Below are 22,413 nucleotides of genomic sequence, written 5' to 3'. Positions count from 1 at the left end.
GTCGCTAGCAGCAATTCAAATGCACAAGGATAGAGGAAGAAACAATTGTGGGTAAGATTTCAAGGCAGACAAAAGGATTAACAGCAAAAGGATTCAGGGTGTAGGGGGACGGATGATTATCATTTGCTGTGGGTTTAGCAACACTGACATGTTTTTATGAATATTTACAGGAACATTTGGAAGCTGTGTCTTTTGCCCACACAGCCTCCACCCCCAGCCCTCTTGGTAGGAACTGCACCATATTTAATGAGGCCGGGGGTGGGAGGGGGAACCAGGTCCTCCTTGCCTTCAGGTTGCCATCACTGTGCTTAGTTGCCAAGACTGCTGTGGGCAAATGGAAGCGAAGAAAAGTTCAAAGAAGAGAAGCCAGGCTTGTATTTCTCTGCTTGTAATGGGAAGCCTGGTGATTAAAGTGAATGAGAAGTGAAAGAAATGGTAGTAAAAACACACGGAAGGGATGAAGGGAGAGTCTCAGAAGATCCATTTTGATGCCAATGTTCTTGCCTTCTTCAGTAAAGAAGCTTATCAGCATCTCTCCATAAGTTAAATGAATCATTAACAAAATCACACCAGTTCTCAATTTTGACAAATCTGCCTCCTATCCCTCCTGACTCCTGCAGTCTGGCATTAGTTCACTTCATTCTACTACAACCTCCACCAGAGGAGATTTCTTTCCACCCTGATTTCCCAAATTTCTATCCCTTTCAGTATTTCTCTAAGTATGTATTTAGGTAGAAGAGAACAGCAGTCAAGAGCACAGACTTTGAAACTACACTGCCTGCATTCTAATCCGAGGCCTAGCAACCTGGGAAAGTTGCCTGGTCTCTTTAAAGTTCAATTTCTTTATCTGTAAAGTGGAGTTGATGATAGATAAGGTTCACTTTCAGTGATAAAGCAAGGAAAACACTTGGAACATAGTAAGAATTCAATAAATGTTAGTGTTATTATTACAGACCATCTTCAGCTTCCATACAACAGTCATCTAGCATATGACTCATGCTTTCATACATCATACATTGATACTCCTAAAATGCTGAATATCAAACATCAGCTGACTCACTATGTTGTCTAGTTAATCAGGACAGTTGACTACCAGCTAGTAAGAGAGGACAGGAAGTTGCAATGTATAGACACCTGTGGCAGTATTAACCCCTGAGCTGATGCAAAGCAAACTTTCTGGCAGATCTATGTTGTCTCTTCCAGTCAGATGCCATAATTAGTCAACTAGAAAATCATGATTGTGTTTCTTTTCTAATAAAGTTATTGTTTTCTGTAGCACTAATATTCACATTGTTCTGAAATTTCAGGATAATGTGCTTTCATGTGAGTTTTTTTGCTGTTATTGATTTTGCTGTTTTCCACCTTTAGACTTACTTCAATTTGGAAAAAATTTCTTGTTTTTTGCAATTCTACTCTACTATTTTCTCTGTTATTTTTTTTAATTTTTAAAATGTTTTATGTATTTTTGAGAGACAGAGACAGTGTGTAAGCGGGAGAGGGGCAGAGAGAGAGAGACACACAGAATCCAAAGCAGGCAGGCTCTGAGGTGTCAGCAAGAGCCCTACACGGGGCTCAAACCCACGAGCTGTGAGATCATGACCCAAGCCGAAGTCAGAAGCTTACCCAACTGAGCCACCCAGGCATCCCTGTTCTTTCTTTTTGAACTTAGATACAGACCTCTTGGATCAAGCCTCTAATTTTTTTTTCATTTATTTCCTATTACACATTTCTTTGTCATTTTATTTTCTGGGAGATTTACTTTCTGGGGTATTTTATTATTTTTGGTACAACTGTAAATGGGACTGTTTTCTTCATTTCTCTTTCTGCTGCTTCATTATTAATGTATAGAAATTCAATGGATTTCTGTACATTGATTTTGTATTCTGTGACTTTACTGAATTCATTTATCAGTTCTAGTAGTTTTTTGGTGGAGTTTTTCAAATTTTCTGTTTATAGTATCATGACATCTGGAAATAGTGAAAGCTTTACTTCTTTCTTACCAATATGGATGCCTTTTAAATCTTTTTTGTTGTCTAATTATTGTGGCTAGGACTTCCAGTACTATGTTGAATAACAGTGATGAGAGTGGACATCCTTGTCTTGTTCCTGGCTTTAGGGGAAAAGTTCTTAGTTTTTCCTCATTTATTATGATATTAGCTGTAGGTTTTCATATAAGGCCTTTATTATGTTGAGGTATATTCCTTCTAAGTCTACTTTGCTGAGGTGTTTTGTTTTTTTTTTAATCATGAATGGATGTTGTGCTTTGTCAAATGCTTTGGCAAATGATCACATGGTTTTTATTCTTTCTCTGAATGATGTGTTGTATTATGTTGATTAATTTGCAAGTACTGAACCACCCTTGCAACCCAGAAATAAATACCACTTGATAGTGAATGATTTTTTCAATGTATTGTTGGATTTGGTTTGCCAATATTTTTTTGAGGATTTTTGCATCTATGTTCATCAGAGATATTGGCCTGTAGTTCTTTTTTTGTGGTGTCTTTATCTGGTTTTGGTATCAGGGTAATGCTGGCCTCATAGAATGAATTTGGAAGTTTTCTTTCCTCTTCTATTTTTTGGAAAAGTTTGAGAAGAATAAGTATTAATCCTTCTTTAAATGTTTGGTAGAATTTCCCTGTGATGCTGTCTGGTCCTGGATCTTGGTTTATTGGGAGTTTTTTGATTACTGATTCAATTTCATTACTGGTAATTTGTTCAAATTTTCTATTTCTACCAGTTTCAGTTTTTGTAGGGTATATGTTTGTAGGACTTTGTCCAATTTGTTGGCATATAATTTTTCATAATATTCTCTTACTATCATTTGTATTTCTGTTGTGTCAGCTGCTATTTCTTCTCTTTCATTTCTGATTTTGAGTCCTCTCTCTCTTTTTTTGATGAGCCTGGATAGAGCTTTATCAATTTTGTTTATCTTTTGAAAGAACCAGCTTCTGGTTTTATTGATCTGTTCTATTGTTTTTCAGTTTCTGTATCATTTATTTATGCTCTAATGTTTATTATTATTTCCTTCCTTCTGCTGGTTTTAGGTTTTGTTCATTCCTATTTTCTAGCCTTCTTAGATTAAAAAGGTTAGTTTTTTTGAGATTTTTCTTGTTTCTTGAGGTAAGCCTGTATTGCTGTAAACTTCTCTCTTAGAACTGCTTTTGCTGCATCCCAAAGATTTTTGGACCATTGTGTTTTTATTTTCATTTGTTTCCATGCAATTTTTGATTTCTTCTCTGATTTCTTGTTGATGCATTCATTGTTTAGTAGCATATTATTTAGCCTCCATGTATTTGTGCTCTTCCAGATTTTTTCTTGTCATTGGTTTGTAGTTTCATAGTGTTGTGGTCAGAAAGGATGCATGATATGATTTTGATCCTTTTGAATTTGTTGAGACTTCTTTCGTGGTCTAATAATGTGATACTTTCTGAAGCATGTTCTGTGTGTACTTGAAAAGAATGTGTATTTCACTGTCTTAGAATGGAATGTTCTGAATATATCTGTTGAATCCATCTTGTCCAGTGTGTCATTCAAAAACCACTGTTTTCTTATTGATTTTCTGTTTGGATGATCTGTCCATTGATGTAAGTAGGATGTTAAAGCCCCTACTATTATTGCATTACCATCAATTGGTTTCTTTATGTTTGTTATTAACTGGTTTATGTATTTGGGTACTTTTAGCTTGGGTGCATAAATATTTACAATTGTTAGATCTTCTTGTTGGATTGTCCCCTTTATATAGTGTCCTTCTTTGTCTCTTGTTATGGTCTTTGTTTTAAAGTCTATTTTGTCAATATAAGTATTGCTACCCAGCTTTCTTTAAACATCGTTTGCATTATAAATGTTTCTCCATCCCCTTACTTTCAATCTACCTGCGTTCCTAGGTCTGAAATTAGTCTTTTGTAGGCAGTATACAGATGGGTCTTGTTTTCTAATCTATTCTGTTGCCCTATGTCTTTTGATTGAAATGTCTAATCTATTTACATTCAAAGTAATTGCTGATAGGTATGTATTTATTGACATTTTGTTACTCATATTGTGGTTATTTTTGTAGTTCTTCTCTGAGCCTTTATGCTTTTACTCTCTCATAGTTTGCTGGCTTTATTTAGTGATATATTGGGTTCCTTTTTCTTTATTTTTTGCATATCTATTACTGGTTTTTGATTTGTGGTTACCATTAGGTTTGGATATAACATCTTATGCACATAGCAGTCTATAGTAAATTGATAGTCATTTAAGTTTGAACCCATTCTTTATTCCTCTCACCTCAACCCCATATTTAGGGTGTATTGTGTCATATTTTGTATCCTTTTACTTTGTGAATCCCTTGACTGATTTTTATAGATATATTTATTTTTATTGCTTTGCTTACTTGTATTTATGGTCTTTTATTTCCACTCAGAGTTCCCTTTAACATTTCTTGGAAGGCTGGTTTAGTGGTCATAAACTCTTTTAGCTTTTATTTGTCTGAGAAACTTATCTCTCCTTCTATTCTGAATGATAGCCTTGCTAAATAGAATATTATTACCTGTAGATATTTTCCTTTATACTTTGAATAGATCATTCCAGTCCCTTTTGGCCTACAAAGTTTCTGCTGAAAATCTGTTAATAGACTTATGGGGTTTTCCTTGTATGTAACTGTCTTCTTTTCTCATGCTGCTTTAAAATTCTTTATTACTACTTTTTGCCATTTCAATTAATATGTGTATTGGTGTGGATCTTGTTGGCTTGATTTTGTTTAGGGATCTATATTCTTCCTAGATCTGGATATGTTTCCTTCTGCAGATTAGGGAAATTTTCAGCTATTATTTCTTCATATAGAATTTCTGCCCCCCTTTTACTTGTCTTCTTCTTCTAGGATCCCTATAATGTTGATGGTCACTGACTTCCCTAAGTCTATTCATATCTTGTATAATTTTTTTTTCACCTGCCCAGCTTGATTACTTTCCATTACTGGTCTTGGGGTCACTGTATTCCATATAGTATATTTTTAAAATTTCATTTATTGTGTTCTTCATCTGTGATTGGTTCTTTTTTATCTTTTTGTTAAGGATTTCACTGATGTCCTCCACTCTTTTCTCAAGTCCAGGGAGTAGTTTTATAATCATTACTTTAAATTGTCCATTAGGCATATTACTATATCCTTTTTGCTGAGTCTCTTGCTGTGGTTTTGTCCTGTTCTTTCATTTGGGACATATTCCTTTGTCTTTTCATTTTGTCTCTCTGTGTCTGTTTCTCTGTGTTAAGAAAGTCAGCTATGTCTCCGACTCTTAAAAGCAATGGCCTTATGAAGAAGAGGTCCTGTAGTGCCCTGCAGTGTGTTATACCATGTTCCTCAGAAGCTGGTACTTCAAGGGGTGTCTCCTATGTGTGTTGCATGCATAGGTCATCGTCCTGATCAAATTTTCGTTCAGTCCAGCTGCATGCAGAGGCTCTCTTTGCCTGTTGTGGCAAAGTGTTTGGTCTCCAGATGGGGTGGAGCATGCGATTTTAACAAGGTGTGACTCAAGCTTCAGCAGTGTCAGCTGCTCCCCCACCACCATGAGGACTGAGGCTTCACAAAGCATGCAGGTCAGGAGACAAGGTGTTGGCAAGGTTTGCACAGGTCTTCTGGGGGAGGAGGCCCACAGCACTGGGACTGAGGCAAAAGTGACTGGGAAGAGTGGATCCACCAAAGCGTGAGGGGGTGAGGCTTGATGTAGAAAGTTAGATAGTGAATGCTGGTGTAGAGGTGGCTCCTGCAGTTGGCCATGTGTTTATGCTAGGAGATGGGGAAGGGAGATGGTGTCAGCCAGTTCCTTTGTTCCTGGAGAAGTTCCTCAGCAGTTCCTGCCACTCCATGATGTGCTCCAAAATGAGTCAACTCCTCTCCCTTCCGTATGTCTCAGGTATTTTTCAAACTGCTGCTTCTAGGCTTTATCTCCTCAGACTGTTGTGCTGTCTCTTTAAGGGTGGGGACTCTGCTTCCTCTCACCCTCTGGGCTCTTCCAGATCTGAGTCCACTGACTTCTAAAATCTCAGGCTTTAAGTCCTGTTGGTTGTAAGAACTCACGAAATTCAGCCCCTCTCACTTTCAAAGCAAAATGTTATAGGGGGTTCATCTTCCCCATGTGGATTCTCCAGTTTTATAATCTATTTCTCTCCCTTCTCCATGCCCCTGGATCTCCCACTCCCCGCCCCAAGTCTCTGCCCTTCTTACCCACTCTATTTTTAGTTGTGGAGTTTGTTCTGCCAGTCTTTGGGTCATTTCCTGGATTACTTATGCTGATGTGTTATCTAGTTGGATCCATGGGACAAGGTGAGCTTAGGGTCCTCTTACTGTCATCTTCCCAACTTTGCCCTCAATCTCATATTACACTTTTAGAATAAGAAAATAAGATACTGGAAGACCAAGTCATTTATGGTGTGGTATGTAAACTGTTTCCAGCTCTAGCAAACAGGGAAATTAAATGATCAGGGCAATTTCAATATAATAAATGACATTAGCATAAAAAATATTTCTATATTTGTCCTAAATTTGGAAGTTATGTATGAATGACATTATTTAGTTGGCTTAAATAAAACATCTCTGCAAAATACACATATTAATCACATGCTATATATATATTGGTAATACATAATAGTCAACAAAATCATCAAAGAAAAATTAAAAATAAGGGTAAGAACTTGTCCAATATATAATCCCAAAGCTTAATGCACTAGAAACTCATGCTTCTGTGTAAAAGTTCAAATGTCGTATTTTAGCTAAGATGATACTACACTGGTTTTCTGGTGAAACCTTTTTCTGCACCTTCTGCATCACCCTACTTTGATTATGATAAACTCAACCCCACTTTAGCTCACTACAAAGCATTTTATTTACATTTTTTATATCTCTTAGACTCATCTTTACTTCTCTGATTATAAACTTATAGGTTGCCAGGCCAGGTCCTATAGCATCCAAGAATCAAAGCGTCTGTCTTCATAATCATGTCGAATCCCTGGATAGCTGTATATTTTACTCCAGAAGGAGGAGATTGTTTATATCTGGCTCTCATCCTTCCTTAGTTTGCATTATAACCAGAAAATTATGTATTCTTGAGTTGAACCAGCTCACAAAATAACAAATGAGTAATGATACTTGGCTCTTGTTTTCCTTTTTTAATTTTAAAGGACATAATGTGTGTTATCTCAGAGAATGTCAGTTTGCTGATTCAAATTTGGCCATGTGGTTGAATCCAGCTGCCCTTTATAACTCTACTTTTTATATATTTCAAATTTCTTTCACATTCCAAATAGCATAAGTGAATGCATTTTCAAGGCCAAAATTGGCATTCCTCTTGGATTTTTGTTGAGAACTATTCCACTCAGAATGAACTTCTTTAGGCCATGACCTTTTTCTTCCCATACTCCACAGCCTTAAAATCTGAGGCATATGGGATCTCTACATATTACCTGCCAAGGAGATTGTCTAGCTAAAAATGAATTCAAATGCGTGTATTTTTATAAAGTTTCAAAAATGAGCTTTCATTTATTAGATTTCTACAGCACCTTTCTCCAAAGACTCAATGTGTCTTAAATACGCTACAATATACTTTAAACAGGTGTTTCCAAATTTGGCATTATATGTGAGAAATACTGCTAAAATTATGAATTCTAACTGTAAATTATTGAAGGAATGAAAGGAAGTTTTAGCAGCATTTAAAAATTATATATATATATATATATATATATATATATATATATATATATATGTTTTTTTTTTCCCCAGGCTTGTTAGCTCTGTCAGAACCTCTTTCCATGAGAATTTCAGGGTTAGCTTTGAAACAGTGAATGTTACCTATAAATACAGGCACTTGACTGTTTTGCAGTTTTCTTGTTTGCAAAGGATCTGATGTTTCCCTTGATTTCTAGAAATACAACAACAGCTATTTTTGTCCAAAAGTCAAGCGACAGACCCAACAGTTCTTGGATGTTTATTAGGTTGGACTTATAGGGGTTCCCAATTCTTTTGCAGTTAATATGCTATTTCTTTTATTTTTTCTGTCAGTGGTGAAGCAAGATTGAGCACAAGGGAGTTGTCATCAATAAGCTCTTATTCCCTTGACAGCGGAGGGAAAAGAGCATGAGGGTGAGGGAGGCAATTACTATCCTTCTCTTCTTAGATGAGGAAATAAACACATTATAATCTTTAAGTTAGAGGTAATTCAAAAAGTCAGAGTCAGGCAATGCCTTCCAATTTAGAGACATTTTCTCTTTCTTTGCCACTCCTTCTTCAAACTACAACAATAATAAAAGAAACCCCATAATCAAAGAACCAACTCCGACCTCCCCATCCTAGAAATCCCAAATTGTGGGCTTCAGTTGCATTCTGCCCTGTTCTTTTCTTTCTTCTCTTTTTTACTCAGGTGGATTGCTTTCAGCCGGGGCAGTCTTCATTCCACATGAGCTTTGAAATCATATCCCTGGATCTGTATAGAACGGCAGTGGTTCAAAGTATTAGTAGCAGCCTTCCATAGTAATGCTGCCATTAGATCATTATGACTATTCTAAGGTTCTGCCTGTGAGCATGGCATGAATTTTATATTTGGAAATAAAATCCTCCCGGGATACCACAAAGCTGCACGCCAGCTTTGCCCCTTCTTGAAGGCCATTAGGATTGGCTGCCCTGCCTTGGTCTTGTGTTTCGCAGGAATAAGTCCTGCCGTGTTTGTTTCACATAAGAACCCCTTCAATTTGTTTATAATGATCTGAATGATATTATTAGGTGAACAAAGCCACTCAATGGTGACATTTATTAACCAGTCATATCATCTGTGTTTAAATCTCATATTACATTTCAGGGAAATAGTGTGAACCTAACTCCAGCATAACTTTTCTTTGGGGACCATTGCTTTGTATTGAGTTTGAAATAAAATAGAAGAACATAGAGAGCAGGTTTTATTTCCAGGAGAGCATTTCACTTAAGAGGTTTACACTGAGCCAGATTATGTATAGAGGCTCACAGAAATGTAGATGTTGGAAATTTTCAACCTAGTGCTGGCTATAGGTCTTTCTGGATGAGTTAGGGAGTATGGTTCAGTTTTAAAGGGGGGTATGGGAATTGGAATGAACAGTGCCATTAAAGTAGAATAGAGGTATAAGGAAATTAATGGAAGAAAATCATGTCTATAAAAATGAAGTCTTTGTGCATGAGCTTGGAGAGTGATGGGTTTCTTATAATTCCTCCATGGGGATGAGTGTGCATGTATGGGATAATGCCCACTGTCTGGGAAGAAGGTATGCAGATATCACAGACTATGGTAGGTATGTGGGTAAATTACGATGTAGAGAAATTAAAACATGATTGAAGAATGACAGTCTGTTTATGTGAAAGCAAGAAAGGATGGCATGTGTATATGATTTTGAATGATAATGGAACAATATACTTTAAAAGTTTATTGTGGAAAATCTTAAATATTACCCAAGATTAGAAGGAATAGTATAATGAACCCTCATATACCTATTGCTCAACTTCAACAATGAACTCATGGTCAATCTTGTTTTACCTTTACTTCCCCTCTCCTCTATTACTGTTGTATTAAAGATACCATGTCTTTGCATCCATAACTATTTCTCTATGAATAAAAGATAAGAAATTTAAAAAAATCACAAAAATGATAACATTATCATCCCAATAAAAATAATAATTCCTTACTATCATCAAATATCCAGTCTGCATCCCAATGTCTCTGTCTCCTATTTTTTTTAATATGAAATTTATTGTCAAATTGATTTCCATACAACACCCAGTGCTCATCCCAACAGGTGCCCTCCTCAACGCCCATCACCCACTTTCCCCTCCCTCCCATGCCCCATCAACCCTCAGTTTATTCTCAGTTTTTAAGAGTCTCTTACGGTTTGCCTCCTTCCCTCTCTGTAACCTTTCCCCCCCCCCCCCCCCTTCCCCTCCACCATGGTCTTCTGTTAAGTTTCTCAGGATCCACATAAGAGTGAAAACATATGGTATCTGTCTTTCTCTGTATGACTTATTTCACTTAGCATAATACCTTCCAGTTCCACCCACGTTGCTACAAATGGCCATATTTCATTCTTTCTCCTTGCCAAGTAGTATTCCATTGTGTATATAAACCACAACTTCTTTATCCATTCATCAGTTGATGGACATTTAGGCTCTTTCCATAATTTGGCTCTTGTTGAAAGTGCTGCTATAAACATTGGGGTATAAGGGCCCCTATGCATCAGCACTCCTGTATCCCTTGGGTAAATTCCTAGCAGTGCTATTGCTGGGTCATAGGGTAGATCTATTTTTAATTTTTTGAAGAACCTCCACACTGTTTTCCAGAGTGGCTGCACCAGTTTGCATTCCCACCAATAGTGCAAGAGGGTTCCCGTTTCTCCACATCCTCTCCAGCATCTATAGTCTCCTGATTTGTTCATTTTAGACACTCTGACTGGTGTGAGGTGATATCTCAGTGTGGTTTTGATTTGTATTTCCCTGATGAGGAGTGACATTGAGCATCTTTTCATGTGCCTGTTGGCCATCTGGATGTCTTCTTTAGAGAAGTGTTCATTCATTTCATGTGCCCATTTCTTCACTGGATTATTTGACAGGAAACCATAAAAATGCTAGAGGAGAAGGCAGGAAAAAACCTCTCTGACCTCAGCTGCAGCAATTTCTTATTTGACACATCTCCAAAGGCAAGGGAATTAAAAGCAAAAATGAACTATTGGGGCCTCATGAAGATAAAAAGCTTCTGCACTGCAAAGGAAACAATCAACAAAACTAAAAGGCAACCGACTGAATGGGAAAAGATATTTGCAAATGACATATCAGACAAAGGGCTAATATCCAAAATCTATAAAGAACTCACCAAACTCCACACCTGAAAAACAAATAATCTGTCTCCTATTTTTTATGATTGGTTTGTTCAAACCAGAATGTCAGCAAGATCTGCACATTATCAAATGATTGTTATGTCTCTTAAGAATCTTTTATTTTTTTATTTAAACAATTTTTTATTTATTTTTGAGAGAGAGAGTGTGTGTGCAAGTTAGGGAGAGACGGAGATAGAGGGAGAGAGAATCCCAAGCAGGCTCCACACTGTCAGTGCAGAGTCTGATGCAGGGCTCGAACCCACAGACTGAGATCATGACCTGAGCTGAAATCAAGAATCAGATATCAACTGACTGAGCCACCCAGGTACGCCAAGAATCTTTTAATCTGTAAGTTATACCTCTATTTTTCCTTGCAATTTATTTATAAAAATTGGGTCATTTTTTCTGTAGAGCTTCCCACATTTTGGATTTTGTTGATTGCATCTCTTTTTTATTTCCTGTGGAATAGTAGTTAGACTAAGAGGCTTGATATGATTCAGGTTTGATTATTTGACAAGAATACTTCATAAGTGGTATAGTGTATTTCCATCAAGAAACACATAATGTGTGGTTTTTATTTTTTGGGATGTAAGTATCAACTGATGCTTATTGCCTAGATCTATTATTGCATTAAGGGTTTGCAACATGGAGTTTTCTTCATTTCTTTGCTAGAAAATATCTATAGTGAGAAACTTTTCTTTAACAACTATTATTTTTCCCTGAGGCATAGTTCTTACAAGAAAGTCAAATTAAATATTTGTTTCTCTTTATTTAGGTGGTCTCCTAATACTCTCTCTGATCATTGAGGTTTATTTCCTTTAGTACCACTATGAATGCATTGATTTTAACATATGTGATCAGTTTAAATCTATAACAATAATTAATAATAATTAGCTATAATATAATAGCTATAAATTATTGTACTGTTAATATATTATTATATTTCATTTTATATATGATAATAATGGTAATACTGATTATTATTATTTGATGCTCAAGCTGTCCCACTTTTGGCTAATAGGAACCTTTTCAAATTGGCTTAGCATAGTAGCTTCTGAGAACTTTCTTGCCTTTTGACATAACTAGATATCCCAGTCTCAACTTGTACCTTTCCTACACAAGACCTGGAATTAACCATTTCTTCAGGAAGTCTTGATTTCTTTCAGTGGAAAATGGAAATTAGGAATGTTCATCACTTTTGGTTTGTGGTTTGTTTGTGGAATGGTTTGCATTAGGGCTTGCCAATATTTCTGAAGTACATAGTGCTTGTTCAGCTCACATCTGTTCAATGGCATTATTTACAATTGAATCAGGATGCTTTGTGTTGTAAGAAACAGAAAATCTGACCTAAGCTAACATGAAAAATAAGGGAATTTTCTTTCCTCTTTGTTTCTTTTTTTGTAGCTGAAAAGTCCAGAGATAAGATTAGGTTCAAATGAGGCTTCCAGTTTCTTTCTGTCTCTTCCATATACCTTTCTTAATGTTGGTTCTATTCTAAGACTTGCCCTCATGCTCATGAGGTGGCTGCCATCAGCTCCAGGGCTGCATGCCTCCACATTTGCATCCAGCAAAAGGCATCTTTGTCTCTTCCTTCCCAGAAATAATTCTGAGATTCACTCTGAATGAAAATCTTTAGTTAGGTCATGTGCTCAAGGCAGAGCCAAAAACTTGTTAGATGGATGGAATGTGCTAATTGGTTTAACCTAGATTACATATTCTACTCCTGGAGTTGGAGATAATAAGACCCTCTCTGAAATGACTTGAATCTTCAAACAGAAATTGGGACTGTTGGAAAGGAAGGGAGGGAGTAGATACTGGAGATGGTCCAACAAATATCCATTATTGCAATATAGTATTTTTTTCTTTTTTCTATCCATCTATCAATTCAGCTATTCGTGCTACCCTAGGCCCTATTTTAAGCATTAGGGAGACAAAGAGGAGTAAAGAATAATTTCTGGTCTTAAGGAATCTGTAGACCAATATAAGTAGGCATATTATCCTTTCAATAACCATAAGAGAAAGCTACACGGGGTACATTAAAGTCCAAGGAATGAAGTAATAATTTCTATTTAGGTAGAGGTCTTTCCAATGCAAATATTTCATGATTCTGTGGTTATATTATGATAGATTTGCTATTGTCCTTGGAACCTACAAGGGAAGACACAAACAATGAAACATCATAAAAATACTATTTCTTCTCAATGGTGAATTCATCCAGAAAGTTCACATCTCTAGCATAAAGGTATCAGCTGTATAAGAACTACTCTCTGGATTAGTTGGAAGAGATATGGTTGGAAGAGACAGAATATTAGTGTTCTTTCAGAGATAAGAGAAAGTTGTGTTGTTAATGAAAAGCTGTTTGATCTTTCTGAGCTGGTTCAGATATAATCAGAACATTATATATTTTTAATTTAAAAGAAAACAAGGTGCCAAATCGAGATTGTTACTTTGGGCTGACCATTTATTCAGGTGTAGTGTTTTGGATTATAATATAAAATTTCTTTACCACACGAATTATAACAGAGCAGAATTTGCTAAGTGAATACCTCTTAAATCCCTTCCAGGCAAGTCTCATTTTAAAGAGCAAAAGGTATACCTTGTCGAGAGAGAAGTCCCACAGCAGAATCTCTGGTTTGAAAGTCACAGACACAGTGATGAGATCATCAACTGGAAAATAAATTAAAAATACCCTGATCCCACTTGTTATGATAAGCATTGGCTGTTATATGTAAGTGATGAATCACTAAATTCTACTGAAATCAAAATTACACTATATAACCAATTAAAATTTAAATAAAAATTTGGAAGAAAAAAAATAGCCTGATCCAACCTGCATACATGGTATGGCAAGGAAACAATTAATTTAAAGCCTAACATACCTCCAATTTCTTCTTCTTTTTTTAATGTTTATTTACTTTTCACAGAGAGAGAGAGAGAGAGAGAGAGAGAGAGAGAGAGAGAGTTCAAGGGGCAGAGAGAGGGAGACACAGAATCTGAAGCAGGCTCCAGGCTCCAAGCTGTCAGCACAGAGCCCATTGTGGAGCTGGAACTCACCAACTTGTGAGACCATGACCTGAGCCAAAGTCAGATGCTCAACCGACTGAGCCACCCAGGCGCCCCCTTCCAATTTCTTTAATACTATTATTAAAGACACTTTTCTATTTTGTCAGCTGGTGTGAGAGTCTAGTAATAAATTACAATAACAATTTATTCTATAAAATATCAACTTAATCTTTTAAACCCATGGAGTGTCACCTATGTTTTTTAATCATTAAAGTGACCCTTGCATTCCTTTAACAACCTACTTTTTATCATTAAAATGTTTGGTACTTGTTAATTGACCATATCCTGCCTTGGTCTCCAATTCCTGCTCACTTTTATTACCAATTTCTTGGAGACCTATCACATTGTACTGCAGAAGGCTTACTGTGGTCAAGTTTGCCTTGGAAAAGTGTTTGGGGGAAAAAACAAACAAACATCCAGCCCAAACTCAACCATCTGTGCTGTTTGATGGGGCGTTCCTGATGCGAGCATCAGTCCTGGCTGAGAGTTACCATAGAGTACAATTGTTTATGCTGTGCCACAGTGTAGAGCAGACAATACCACACCATCAAAGCCTTCACACTCAAACAGACATCACACTCTGTAATTATATTTGTCTGACAGATTATTATAATTGTACATGGCAGGTAGTGTAAAGCAGCTCCTTTTTACAGCTTAAATAATGTGGCATATTCTGCATACTCTAAATCAACCTTGCAGAAGGTAAATTATGAAAGCTAAATGCATGTTGAATGTTTTTATTTACTCTTTTAGTTAGCATCTTGTGTGGTGCTAGACAGCAAAAGAGTATTACCTTTTTTTGTCTGGTAGTATTTCATTTAACACTTTGTTGTACAAAATTCCTTTCTGGGTGGCAACTTCTTTTATTTTGGTATACTCAGGGAAACTCCAGCAATGATTATTTGTAAGGTTTTCCCCCACACCCAAAATGACCAAATAGCATGCTAAGTCACCATGAAGATAAAATGCATTTCTTAAAAAACAAAACCTTATTATAAACTCAATTATATGGTTCCTTTTTGATAGTCTTCTGAACTAAGGAAATGCTTTTGGTAGGGTCTTCTAGTGTTCACCATGTCTGATTCTCCTTGAATCATATGAAAGGATTACATTGCTCTAAGACCTTGCAATTAGATGGGGCCATGTTGACTACCTTTTGCAATTGGTTGTGGGTAAAACTAATACATATCATTTCTAATACTGATATATGCTTAGCAGTTGATACCCTCTAGTGTCTTCCTACCCTGCTAGTGACTGAGGAGTCTGCATGTTGCAGAAGGGGTAGCTGTTAGAAGGTAGTATCTTTGTCAGCCCTAGTCCCGGAGTAAATGAAGCTGAGACACTGCCAGGTTTTTCATTCATTAATTTAGCCTACCCTGATCGATACAGAATTCCTCAATATTTTATTTGTCTATGTTGGGCACATTTGCATTTAGATATATCAGTCTGTTGTAGTTTCTATACTGTGATTCTCCTCCATAAATATACATGATGAAATACTAAAAGTTACTTTACACGTATTAACAAGTGCTGGCATTGTACGTTCTTTACATAGTCTATGGTTAATCCTCATAAAAATTTATAAGATGAGATCATTCAGGTTAAAGCACTTTTCACAATCAGTCCTGTCTAGGGGCATCTGGGTGGCTCAGTTGGTTGAGCATCCAACCTCGGCTCAGGTCATGATCTCACAGTTAGTGAGTTTGAGTCCCACATCGGGCTTGCTGCTGTTAGTGCAGAGCCCAATTTGGATCCTCTGTCCCCCTTTCTCTGTCCCCCCCCCACCAAACTGCCCATGTGCTCTTTCTCTCTCTCTCTCAAAAATACATTAAAAAAACCCCAGTCCTGTCTAGCTCCAAAATCTATAGCAGTTCCATTTCTTTTTTTAAGTTTACTTATTTTGAGACAGAGAGAATGAGTGCATACAAGCAGGGCAGAGAGAGGGAGAGAGAGAATCTCAGGCATTTTCAGTGTGGACCTGATGTGGGGCTCAAACTCACAAACCAGGAGATCATGACCTCAGCCAAAGTTGGATGCTTAATCAACTGAGCCACCCAGGCACCCGGTTCCATTTTACTATGCAGGCTTATATTATTTTTTCCCTGAAATGGAGAAATGAATTTAAAAATAAATATGAAAAATAAAAATATTTCTATTTCCCAACATTTTATAGTGTTCTATTTATTTATTGCCTGGATTGATGTGTGGGGTTAGATACTGCATAAGGCAAATCTTAAATAGCAAAGCAGTGTCTTCAGAAACTTTTATTCTAAAAGGACATGAAACCGACATAAATGCATTCAAATAAAATGGTTGACATTCCAACTGTGAAATATTATCAAGTGTGTCCATGAACTTCTTGGATGTACTTTTAGGGACTGAAGTCAGTCTTATATGTTCATATCTAGGTGTTAATAGTGACTGGCAGGTCACATGTTTAACTCATTCATGACAGTTGCTGCTACTGAAGTCTTCTTCAACATTTTCCTGATTTTTCCAAGTTTTCCCACTGTTCTAGTTCTTTATTTGGAGGATAACACTCACTGAGTAGTTTTTAAAAACCAATTTATTTCTAATTAATTCACAGAGACTACCCTATTCCAAATTGTTTCTGAAATACATATCAAAGTATAAAAAAAATTCCTTGTTCTGCTTATTTATTTCACTTTCCAATCTGTTCCATTTATATGAAGCTTCCCTAAACTGCCAATATCTCTTCTATGGGTCTCTGCCCCTACTATGGATCCTTACCTCTGTAGCCTGATTAGATTATAGACGGATCTTTAATTTAAGGGGAATTAGTCCATAGGCAGCTAGACATAGGTGATTTGGGCCTGCCTAGAAAGATTATCTGGGCCAATCAGATTCATTTCTAAGAGTTGAAGATTAAGAAATTAAAAAACTAAGCTAATATCAATGGTAACCAAAATGGTAGTATTTACCTGACTCACTGATTTTTGTTGAGAAGCAAGTATTATAAACTTCATCATCAGGGAACTTCCTGCAATGTGAGAATTACCAAGGTAACATAAAATCAAGGAAGGGATGGTCTTACTAAGAGAAGAAAGCTTTAAGACAGAGAAAAAATATTCTATGGAAGATAAAGCAACAACTTAACATTCTGTGAAGTATTAGACCTTTTTATGAAGATAATCTCCATTGTTCTGGGTTATGGAATCCACTAAAGTATTACCAGAACCAGAGAAACAACCTAGAAAGTGGTCCAGGAAAGGATCTGAAAAGATACTCAGATCTACAATTTTTGGCAGAAAAGGAGCAGTCTGGTAGCATATAGTTATAGTTCATAATTTTTCTAATAGTTTGGAAATTTGACTTTGACCCACCTATGGAGATTAAATAATTTGGAGAAAAAAATGTCTATTAATGTTAGAAATTATAGACAGGTACCTTTTACATGTGCTTGATTCAAATATCTTTATCACCTGCTTGAAAAAAATTGTTCAATTGGAGAAAAATCAACAATTGCTCACATTTAATTTGATAAGCCATCAAAGAAAGTTTAATATTTAGAGGTATGGGGGAACTGTACTAGATTGAGAGTCAGAAAATCAGGATTCTGGGTTCAGTTCTGCCTAAAACTTTCAGTGTGGCCTTAATAGTCATCCATTCCTGGGGTGCCTGGGTGGCTCAGTCGGCTGAATGTCCGACTTTGGCTCACGTATGATCTCATGGTTGATGAGTTTGAGTCCAGTGTGGGGGTCTGTGCTGACAGCCTGCTTCAGATTCTGTCTCCCTCTCTCTCTGCCCCTCCCCCGCTCATGCACGCGTGCTCTCTCTGTCTCAAAAATAAATATAAACATTAAAAAAAAATTTAAAAATATTCATCCATTCCTTCTTTCAAGTATTCATTTAATTATCTATCTCCAACCAGGATGCTTAGATTTGAATTCCATCCCTATTACTTACTAGCCGTGAGACCTTAGGCATATTATTACTTCATCTCCATTTCCTCATTTGTAAATGAGGATAATACTACTTATCTCATAAGACTGTTACATTAACTACATAAATATGCTTAGAGTAGTACCTGACATACAATAAGGTTTGGCTAGGGCTGGGACTAGGGTGAGGCAAGAGAGGTATCTAGAGGTTCAAATTTAAGGAGGTGCTTTACAACTCTGAAAGAGCAAGGCTCCTTAAATTTTGCTTCCCTGGTGCCTCTCCTATCTTATTCTAGTTCTCAGCCTATGTTAAGCTATTACTATTCCTTCATTTATGTATACTTTATTGTGAAAAGGTGTAAGGAGGGTTTTGGTATGCACACAAAAACGGAGATATTTAGAGTTTCTACCATATCAGTTTTTGTGAAGACTGAGATAATTCACATAAAGAGATTAGCATAGTATCTGGCATGTAATAGATCCTAAATAAATGTGAGCTTTAAAAAGAAAAGGAAGGTGGTGGAGTTGGTAACCTCTAACATTGTCTCCTACTTCAAAAAATCTGTATTCTAAGATCTAGCTAGTTAAAATGTTTTGATTATTGATAAATGCTTTGAAGAAAGGTGGCACCAACATTTAGCAGTATAACTCTGTGGGGGTGGGATCATTACAGAATAGAGAGAAAACATGTTCTTAGTCTTCAGGGGCTTGCAATCAGGCTGAAAAAAGGCAGGTGAATAAGTAAAACATATTCTCATACATATGTAACAACGCTATCTATATCCAAATACACATTCCATGGGGAATGGCATGCTGTTGAGATGGAACTCTTTGGAAAGCTGCTTTATCTTCCAATCAGTCAGGAAAGATTTTGAGAAAGAGGCCAGCTTTGAGTGTTCTTTGAAGTATTCACTAGAAAAGGGCCATTGTTTAGTTTGATGGGAGTTTGGGAGGGTGTTCGAAGGCTGGGAGATAGAATCGGTGAAGTCTTAGGTTTAGAGCTGAATCACTGAAGAAATGATAAGGTAAAGGTAGACATTTTAAAAAGTGAAATGATGGGATAAAGGAACATAGTTTAGCTTGAGGATAGCCAAGAGAGATATTGGATGATCTTGATGGGTAGGTTCTAAAACTTAATGTGGAGGTGATGGGACCCTTAAAATTTGTTACTATAACTGCCCATCACACTTACCAAGATGAGTCTCTTGCATAACATATCTATTGGCCGTTATCTAAGGGCCACTGAAGTATAGAACTGCTGAAAATCCTGGTGATTTGGCTAAAATTGGTATAGATTACATTTCTGTCAAGAGAGATGTGTTAGAATTTATGATTAATTAACTGGTCAACAAGCTGAAAAAGGTCTACATGCTACTCAAAAGTAGGGTGACATCTTTTTATAACATAAATTAAGTATTGCTTCTGATATCTGAGGAAAATATAGGAAAAACAAACATTTCCTAGTGGCTTTGACTTTGAAGTAAAGACATACCCAGTGTAGATGCTTAAATATTTCTTCCATGGCTCATGGCATAGAAGTTATACAGTAGGTGCTCAATAAGTACTTGGTGAATGAATCAATAAATAGATGAGAGTTGTCTTTGGATTAGGTGGAAGTAATTGGTGCAGTGCTTCTTAAGTGTGCATATTATTTCATACACTTATTCTAAGGATGATGTTGCAGAAACAAATATATACAAAGTACACAATACTGAATTGTAGAAGTAAAATGTTAATTGAAGCAGATACAATTATTTTGACAAGTCTGGAGACAAAAGCGATGTTTTGTGTAATATATCTTTAAAACTAAATGGAAGTCAATAGAAAAGTTCAAGTCACTAAACTCACAAAAGCCAGAGGCTTTAAGAGCTACAAAACGTCACACGAGGAGTGCAGATGGACAGGCTTTGGTATTCAAAAAGAACTTGCTATAAGTTCAGTACCATCTTAATTGGGTTCTCCAGGCAACCTAAATATCCAACAATAGGCAACACAGTGTTCCTTAATGGAATACTATATGGCTATTAATGTGTTACTGTAGTTGGAGAGTATTTAATCACGTGGAAAAATGTTAAAACATTAAGTGGAAAGAGAAACACCAACTTAAAAATCAGTTTGTTTCAGATTCAAACATGTACAGAAGAAGCCTGGAATAATAAGATCTAACATCAGTAACAAGGATCATTTCTGAGAGATAGAATCATTGATTTTTTTTTCCTCCATGCTTGTGTGTATTTTTGAATTTTTTAAAAAACAGATCTGTATTTTAACAAATATTATGAAATTATTTCTTCAACTAAAGAAGAGACCAAAAGCACCTGCTCATAATGGGGACAGGACTCTGTTTCAATACTGAACTCAATGTCAATATCCAGCTGTCTCTGATATTGAATTTACTTATGCCAATGATTTTCCCTTCTGCTTGCTGCATGGATTTAATGTTTCCTGCTATTTTAATACATCCATATCCTACCGTGTCCTAAATTTCATTTCATAAACTAGATTTATGAACGAGATGACACACTTGCTTTTTGGTACCTGAGCTTATTTTTGTTACTATGAATATTCAGGAATATGGCTCATAGTGGCCCCACTCTGCCCCATAAACTTCAATAGGACAAAGACAATTTCTGGAGTGATAAGGTCATATGGTCTATGAGGACAGTACCTTTGCTGATGGATGGGATAAAAGACAGAAAAGTCAGAAAGAAGACTATTATCTGAACTATTTCTGATACGACCAGGGCCTGTAGAAAGGTCAAATTACGCTGTTTAGCATTTTAAAGGAAATGATTTGATTTGTTTCCTTAATACAGTGTAAGTACCACTGTCAACACATATAGTGTTTTAACATTATGAGCTTATTAAAATAGTAAATCTGTGGAGAACATTCAAATCTTCACACAATTATGCTTGAACCTAATGTACAAGTGAAAATAGGCAATGGTAATAACATCATACAACACTGGAGACAATTTCTCAGCCTGCAGGTACAAAAAATGTTACTGATTGCGTGAGCTCTGTGCCAGCTCCTTTTTATCTGTCTGCTTGCTGTTTTTCATTCAAATTATAACACCTTTTCCTGCAAGATAAATTAACAGGTTTTTCTCCCCCTAGTTTTAAGTTTAGATCCTTCGAAAAGCTTAACATAAAGTAGAGTCATTAGGCTTTGGTAAGAGGCCAAATTTAGGCAAAGCAGATACAAAAATACTTCATGTAAAATAAAAATTCAAATATGGGATGCATGCATGGAGCTGCCTGATTGCTGTATTTATGAGGGCCTGCAGGTTTGTTTTAATTTCTTCCTGCATTCATGAATCCTTGTTTTTATTTTTTTGCCGTCCTTTCTCTTACTGTAGGGGGTTTGTATTTGGCTTTCATTTCCCCTTCCTGGCCCTTTTTTTTAATGAGGAAATTAATTTTTTTCTTACCATTCACTAGAAGATTTTTTTTTGAAAGGTAAAACATGTCCTCTATTCTTGAGTAATCATTAATTTATTAAGGCAGAGTTCCATCTTGCCTGAGATATAGGTGAACATCTTGCTTTGGAGGCACCGAATGAGGACTGAGAAAAAAGAAAGATGATAGATAAGGACAATCTGGAGCCTGTTCAGAGACATCCGTGACTTTTAAACAGGCATTGTCTTTAAAATGTATCCAGGTGGGAGAGGCGGTTGGGAGGTAAATGGTATTCCAGGTGGAGGACATTTCAGTACTTTTCCTGACATTTTAGTTGAATATGCTTTATTTCTGTAAGGTTCTAAGACATACATGTGCAAATCAATAACCACTATTAAATATCCACTATGTGCAATCACTTAGTGTGTGTGTGTGTGTGTGTGTGTGTGTGTATATATATATATATATATATATATATAGTCAAGATGCATGGTCCTGCTTTCAAGGTGTTTCTGATCCAGACACATTTAATACCATATCATTACATAATACTTTACAGACTTAGTCATTTGATTCTTACATTAATTCTAAAATGTAGGTAAAGCAGATACATAGATTTTCAACTTATAGATGATAAGAGTGGGTCTCAAAGGATCACACAACTACTAAGTGGCAGAGTTGAGACCTGATTTTTTTTTTTTTGAGAGAGAAAGAGAACGAGACAGCAAGAATTGAGGACAGGGGTAGAGAGAGAGAGAATCTTAAGCAGATTCCATGCTCAGCACAGAGCCCGATGCAGGGCTTGGTTCCACAACCCTGGGATCGTAACCTGGGCTGAAATCAAGAGTTGGATGCTTAACTGACTAAGCCATCCTGATGCCTTGAGCATCCGAGTCTTGATTTTGGCTCGGGTCATGATCTCACAGTTCCTGAGTTCAAGGACAGAGCCTGGTTGGGATTCTCTCTCTCCCTTCTCCTGTTCTCTCTCTCTCAAAAAAATAAACACACACACACACACACACACACACACACACACACACACACACACACACAAAGAGTTGCTCAATTGACTGAGCCACCCAGATGCCTGGAGTCAAATCACCTGATTTTCAGTCCAGCTAGCTTAATTAATTATTCTTAACTGGGATGGGGTGGGAATTAGGACCACTAAGGGAATGTTAAAAGACGCTTA

The 22,413-nt window shown here is 36.6% G+C and overlaps 1 long non-coding RNA gene across 3 annotated transcripts in view; it reads right to left on the bottom strand.

Annotated features, from left to right (window-relative positions):
• Nucleotides 1-22,413, bottom strand: part of LOC123583497 — a 49,376-nt gene that overhangs the window by 6,529 nt on the left and 20,434 nt on the right. For 2 of the 3 annotated variants that reach the window (XR_006704906.1, XR_006704905.1), the window contains exon 3: nt 13,454-13,524. This is a non-coding gene — a long non-coding RNA (uncharacterized LOC123583497). Of the gene's footprint in view, nt 1-13,453; nt 13,525-19,014; nt 19,126-21,253; nt 21,388-22,413 lie in introns of all 3 variants that reach the window. The other variant, XR_006704907.1, reaches the window with a different exon arrangement.

Source organism: Leopardus geoffroyi, chromosome B3, assembly GCF_018350155.1.
Source record: "Leopardus geoffroyi isolate Oge1 chromosome B3, O.geoffroyi_Oge1_pat1.0, whole genome shotgun sequence".
Taxonomy (NCBI): Eukaryota; Metazoa; Chordata; class Mammalia; order Carnivora; family Felidae; genus Leopardus; species Leopardus geoffroyi.
This window is presented reverse-complemented; position numbering and strand designations above follow the sequence as displayed.